Consider the following 6799-nt stretch of genomic DNA (forward strand, 5'->3'; position numbering starts at 1 on the left):
GTTTTTACTGTGGATGACGGCAGTACTTGCCTGGACCATGAACCATCTCATAAGGCTCTCCCCACGCCCCTGCTCCCCTATCCCTGATCTCCATCACTAGTCTGGACTCTAATGGACTGGTGGCACTTGATGGGCCAATGAGTACCTAGCTCTTGATTAATGGTTCTCCTCAGGTCAGGGAGAAGGTGGTAAGCCTGCCATTTCAACCCACTGCAACCTTGGTGGGGTACCTTCCTCCACCGAATTCCCAGGGGAGCCAAGGAACCCCAGCTTAGAAGCATCAGCTGTGCATACTCAAAGAGTTTCTGGGGGGGGGGGCAGATGCAGTTGCCTATGCCTGGCACATTCTGGGAACCTAATCAGCTGCCACTCAGGGCACAGGAAGAGGGAAAATGGGTTAAGAGGCAGAAGGGAAAAAAAGAGGTTGTCATGGGGCTCAGCTGTTGCAGTTTTACTATAGGTAAACCAGGGTATGGTCTGTCCACTAAGGCAGCACAGGAAATACCCAAAACAGAGTCCATGGCATGTCCCTACTTCCTGATAGTGCTGTTTGCTTATGAGGACACACACACACACACACACACACACACTCACTCACTCACTCACACACACATCATACACCCTCCCCTGCACCCACGTATGTATGCATGCACATGTCTCAATGCACACAAATCTGCACAAAAACCAGGCGGGCACATGGTTCACTCAGAACCAGGGGAGCAGAGTCTGCCCCTGATAGTCCACAGAGAAGACCCACTTCCTACTCTCAGGTTCTCTTTCCCTCAGACTCTTCTCTCCCTCTCAAATATTCCCTTCCTTTTGCCTCCCTCCCATGTCTAGACTTAGGGCTATAAATAGGCCCTACTCTCCCCACTGTGCCCCAGGAACAATCAGAGTAAAGAGGATGCCCCAAGTTTCAGATCCTCCTCCTCCTCCTTTCAAGGGATCAGGTGAGCCTCAAGTCCCAGGAACCAGTCACTTGAAAGACCAGTTTTGTTTTCCCTTCTCCCCCTCCACTGTCTTGCAAAGCCAGCAGTATGTCAATATCCTTTCTGAATTAGCCTCACTCCAAGGATGCTTATAATTTTTAACACTGTGAACATGGCATTGTGGTCACACTTAAACAGCAAAAGCAGCCTTTATCTCTCAGAGCTACACGTTAAATATGTATAGATCAATTATGTCTGAGGTTTCCTTTAAAACTAATCCAGCTGAGGGAGGAAGGGCGGGAAGAAGGGAGGGAGGGAGGAGAGGGTACCACAGACAAGAGCCTTCTTAGGCTGTACATGTCAATCATCAGGGAAGCTGGCAGCGGACACCTGGGACCTTCACGTTAGTCAGTCTACTGGCGTCTATATTTGGTTTCTGGGTTACACATACACACTGTGACTCTTCAAAAGTGCCAAGTAGCAGGAAAACAGGTTCTCGTTTCCCAGTGTCCTTCCCATGTGTTCGTACATGTGGGTATGCATATGAGTGTTTATGTGCGCACACACATGCAAGAACACAGGCATGTACACAGGGGGAGAGGAATGCATATTTATGTGTGCTTATGTACACGTTGAAGCCAGAAGAACATTGCTCACAGGTCTCCCTTTGGCCCAGAGTTCATCAATCAGTTTAGATCGGTTGACTAGCAAGCCCCTGAAATCCTCCTGTCACTGCCTCCCTAGCGATGGCCTTATAAGTACATATCACCACACCTGCCACTTTTATGTTGGTTCTGGGAATTAAATTTAGGTCCAAGGGCACCTGGGAGGCTAGTTATATCTGTAAAAGGGCACCCCATCTCTGCACAGCCCGCCACTGCCACCGCCACCAGATGCCTGTAGAAACCTGGAATGATTCAAACCTGACTCCCGCAGCTCATCTCCACCCCACCCTGCTGCTCTGCCAAGGTCAATGGGGTCGTTTAAAAAGCTAGAGGCAAACACTGTACCTAAAATAGGGGTGCACAGCCTGGCTGTGAGCTCTCCGGGTAACTCCCACCAAGGCTGCTCAACGCGTCATTTATTAAGGATGGGAGAAAGGCAAAATAGAAGGATCCAGAGGGTCCTAGAAACCTACAAGAACATTATGATGGGCAGATCTGAGCCCAGGGGTCCTGCTCAAACTATGGCACCAGCCAAGGACAATATGTACAGTAAACTTCAAACCCCTACCCAGATCTAGCCAATGGACAGGACATTCTCCACAGTTTAGTGGAGAGTGGGGTCTGACTTTCACACGAACTCTGGTGCCCCGTATTTGATCATATCCCCTGGATGGGGAGTTCTGGTAGCACTCAGAGGAAGGATAGCAGGCTACCAAGAAGAGACTTGATACCCTATGAGCATATAAAGGGGGAGGAGGTCCCCCTCAGTCACAGTCATAGGGGAGGGGAGTAAGGGGAAAATGGGAGGGAGGGAGGGAGGAATGGGAGGATATAAGGGGTGGGATAACCACTGAGATGTAATATGAATAAATTAATAAAATTTAAAAATACTATGAAAAAAAGAAAAAGAAGTGACCACAAGGCAGAAGGGAGGCCAGGCAAGCAACACCTATGCTCACACTTGATTTCTTCCACATCCCTGGACACCTGGCAGTATCATTCCCACCTCACAGATAGGAACGGGAACCCTGAAAGACCAAGGACCTTGTTGTCATGTTAGGGAGGAGGCCGTGTAGGAGAGCACAGCTGGCCCACTTCCTGTACTCACTTGCCCAGCCCTAGCCAGCCTCCTTTCTGGAGAGCCTTCGTCCAGGTGCCCCCAGCTCCTGCCTGGGCTTTGTTTCCTAATCTAAATGCAATCAGGGATGTTGCCACTCCATCCCATGACCCTAACCCTTGGAGGATCGCCATGGTGAGGCGTGAGTCCTGAGCCTGTCATTCACAGCCTTAGCCATCCCTGACAGCTACATGTCAGCTGCATGTCTGGTCCTTGGAGTCCTTCCACCAACTTACAGTTAGAATTGTCTCTCTGGAGAAGAGTCCTGGCCAGGGCCATGGGGACACTGCCAAAGACCCTACATGCAAAGGGACAGTAACCCGGCATCAGCACGTGGGGAAAATAAAGCAACTGACCCCATGCTGTCCCATATCCATGTCCCCTTGAGAACCTTTATCGAGCACTCGGCTGTGATCAAGATTCGTCACACACCCAGGAGTCCTTAATCCTGTGTCTTCCCTGACTCCTCAGCCCCCTATATCCCCAAGAAAATAAGATTGGCTTGTTCTTGTTTGTTTTAGAAAACTGCATGGCCACGGAGCAGGGATGTTCTCAGAACCCAGATCAAGCAATTCCCTTTGCTTAAAACCACCTTGTGGATTCTCATTACTCATGGGATAAAATCCAAACTCCCTGATGATCCCCAGGACACCACACAAATTGGCCTGTCTCCCTCTGCTCCTACCATGTTCATCTTTTATCTAGTTCCCGAGATGGCAGCTCATTCCCGTGACAAAGGCCCCATACCTGCCACCCCTGCGACATTCGGGTGTCAATTCAGGTGCCTTAGTCTCCGCGTGTCTTCTTCCTAGTTGACTTCTAAAGAAATGTTCCTTCCTCCCTCTCTAGGCATGCTCTGTCGGTGGAGGGGGGGTGTTCCATCATCTGTTTCCTTCATGGCATCTTCCCCGCCATATGCACTCCATGAAGGCAAGGACTCTCCGTCCCGGTCATCACAGAGGCCTCAGAGCCTAGAACAGCACCCGTCATCACAAAGCTCCAGATCAGAAAGGATTTGTTGGCTAAATGGATGAAGGAACTCTCTTGTGTCTGTCCCCTGCTGTGCACTTCTCTTCTGGCTGAGCGCTGTGCCAAGTCTTAGACTTGTTGCAATCAGTCTGGCTTTGCTCTAGGTTCTGGTCTGGTACTCACCCCCTTAGGTGGATCAGAAGACCAAACACACACTCCCAACCCTCCCACTTTGCCTGATTTCAAGAACTCCCTGCCAGGCACGGGTGGAGGCCCTTCGTCAGATGACTACACTCCCTGACTGATGTGGGCTTTGGGATGTGCAGCCAACATTCAGAGAGCCCACACTGACTCTCAGCAGTTATCTGGGGTTTCTGGGGAACATTTCCCAAGTGCCATTTAACTTTACTAAATTCAAAGATAAACACAGCACTTCCTAGAATCCAGCGGGAAATTGGAAGAGGAGGGGCGGGAAGGTACATGGTGTTCCTTCAGATATGTATGCACATGCACTTTAGTGCACACCACCAACACCAGATGTCTGTGTCAGATAGTTTTCTTGATCTGGTTCTGCTTTACTTCTTTGAGACAGGGTCTCTCTCTCTCTGAACCTGGAGCTCACCAGTTTGGCTGGGCTGACTGGCCAATGAGCTCGGGGAATCTGCCTGCCCCTGCCCTGCCCTGCCCCCCAGCACTGGGATTACAGATGCGCACGCACTGGCAGCATTTATCTGAGTGCACAGAGCACTTTATCCGCTGAGCCATTTCACCAGCCCTTACGTTCTTCCCCTGAGCTTTGCTGGTCCTCGCACCCCTGTGGTGTTCAGTCTTCGCTTTGGGTTGAGAAACGCCATAACATCTACCAGACCCTAGCCAGTGAATCACTGCAGGAAGGCAACCTAACTCCTGGGCTCCAGAGAAAGAAATCAGGTTGGAATCCATGCCAAGGCTCTGGGTTTCCAGGTCCGTGCTTGCTGCCCTGCTTCAGGTGCGCTTGTGGCTCCACTGCTTGTGTTATTTCTGCATTTGCAATGTACAGAATTGCGTAAAAATCAATAAATAAAGGCTACTGGCTGGCTGGCACCCCTCCCCAGCATAGTGACTAAGCAAGCATGTTGTTAGCTCCCCCAGCAGCAGTTCTGTGTACATGATAACACGGAGCAAAGATGGAAACTGCTACTCGCCTGAGCCAAACAACGGGAAAATGCAAGCGAGAAATTGTTAGCGCCAAAGGAGGACACCAAGGCAAATAGTTTCTTCCAGGCATGGCATCTTAGACCAATGGCAAACACGTCACCCAGGCCAGGTACCCCCGGCTGATTATAAAGAGAAGCCAGTAGGTGGCTTTGGAGTCAAATACACAGACTCAGGCTTGAACCGCGGTCCATCAGCAGACTGACTTCTGACCTCAAGGTTCTTTGTCTACAAGGTGAGGAACAGCGTAGTAGAGTAGTTTCTGGAGGGAGGCAGAAACTAGACTCAATCCACACCATCTAGCAGAGGCCAGATCTTTTACAAGTGGCCCTATATCTAAACCACAGGCCCCATTGATGAAAATTGACGGTAGTTGTTAGCACTTATTCTGTGGCACCACCCTCAGCACACTCCACTGTAAGCTCAGAGGGGGGACACGATCATCCAATGAAACATCTCTACTTCACTGTGCGTTTATAAAAACCCTTTTTAAGCTGCTTCTCTTCAGGATCCAGGACTTAACATGTGCTTGGGACTTAGTCTCAACCTGTTGCTTCTCTTGAGACTGATAACTGACCTCACCTCCTCGCAGATAAGCTCAGACCAACCTGCTAGAGGGTGACACATCTGATGGGACTCCAAGGAGCCTCAGCTCTCAGGACATCAGGCCCTGGCTGAAGGCACGTGTACTAGCCATGGAACCAGCTGAGTTCAGTCAAGCCCAGCCCTAACTAGAAGAACCAGCTGAACTCAGCCCACATTGCTTAACCATGGGAGTGGGGGGTTAAGTATGTGGCTGTAGCTGCAGTTCACTGAGCTTCCAGAGGTTGACTGGCCTTGATGAGCTAATTTAAGTCCCATCACTAGGCCCACCTGGCCTGGGCTTCAGTCCAGCCTGGTGGTCTCGTCTGATTCTAGTCCTCTGTTACCTTCTCCAATCTCCAGACCTATCTTGGGTCATACAACTATGTTCAGGCTCAGCCTGTTGAGTTCTTCCTGCACTGTTCCCAAACTCCAGGTGTGGTCCTAGTCTTGTATCCTGTGCGCCATCCCAGCCTGGCAGGTCTTCCTGAGTCTCACCTTTCCATACCATATCCAACCTCCAGGTCTAGCCTGGGATGCACCTGTGTGACCCAGCCAAATCTAGTGTGTCCTGGGAACCTTGCCTGCTCATACTATCCCTAACTCTCAGGCTTAGCCTCAGACTCACTGACACACAACCAATGAAATAAAGAAATCCACATATCCAGGACTCATCACAAACACAGACAACATGAAAGGCAAGACAGTATATCCCACGAAGCCCACCAGTCCTGTAGAAACGTTCTTAGTGACAATTACCTAGATTAACTCCACAATGACACAATGCTTAAAAGAACAAGCTTCATCAAGCTAAAAGGAGTTTGAAGAAGACACAACAACCCAGCTCAGTGAACTTAAGGGGAAGAGCAGGCGGTAAATGCCTGAATGAGGTTCAAGAAAACACAAACATATGGCAGAGTGAAATGTCAAAGACAATTCAAGATTTGGAAACTGAATTCAGTACAGAAATATTGAAGAAAACTCAAGCTGAAATGGAGATGAAGTTGAAAAACTCAACAATCCAATTAGAAAGTGCAGGGCTTGGCATACAGAAGGCCGTGGTGAGCATTTGCTGGAGAAATCAAGAGAGCAAATGTACAGTCAGATCCATGGAGTCAACAGGAAACCCAAAGTCCCCATTTTGAGGTGGAGGAATTTTAGTGCCATGGCAAACAAATGAAGATGTAATCCTCTAGTATGAATCAGTAAATGGCTTGTTACAATTCTTAAGTCCAGATTTAAGATTAATTAAATGACAATTAAGCAAGATTCTGGAGTTTAATTGACTCTAGACAGAATGATTGTTTTCTTGCAAAAACCCCAAACCCATTTCTCCCCATTTC

The 6799-nt window shown here is 49.2% G+C and overlaps 1 protein-coding gene across 2 annotated transcripts in view; it reads right to left on the bottom strand.

Moving 5' to 3' along the window:
• LOC311599591 (uncharacterized protein C1orf94) overlaps positions 1-6799 on the bottom strand; it is a 43526-nt gene that overhangs the window by 23481 nt on the left and 13246 nt on the right. The gene's annotated exons all lie outside the window — the stretch shown is intronic.

The sequence above is a fragment of the Acomys minous genome, assembly GCF_964271855.1.
Source record: "Acomys minous genome assembly, chromosome: 6".
Lineage (NCBI taxonomy): Eukaryota > Metazoa > Chordata > Mammalia > Rodentia > Muridae > Acomys > Acomys minous.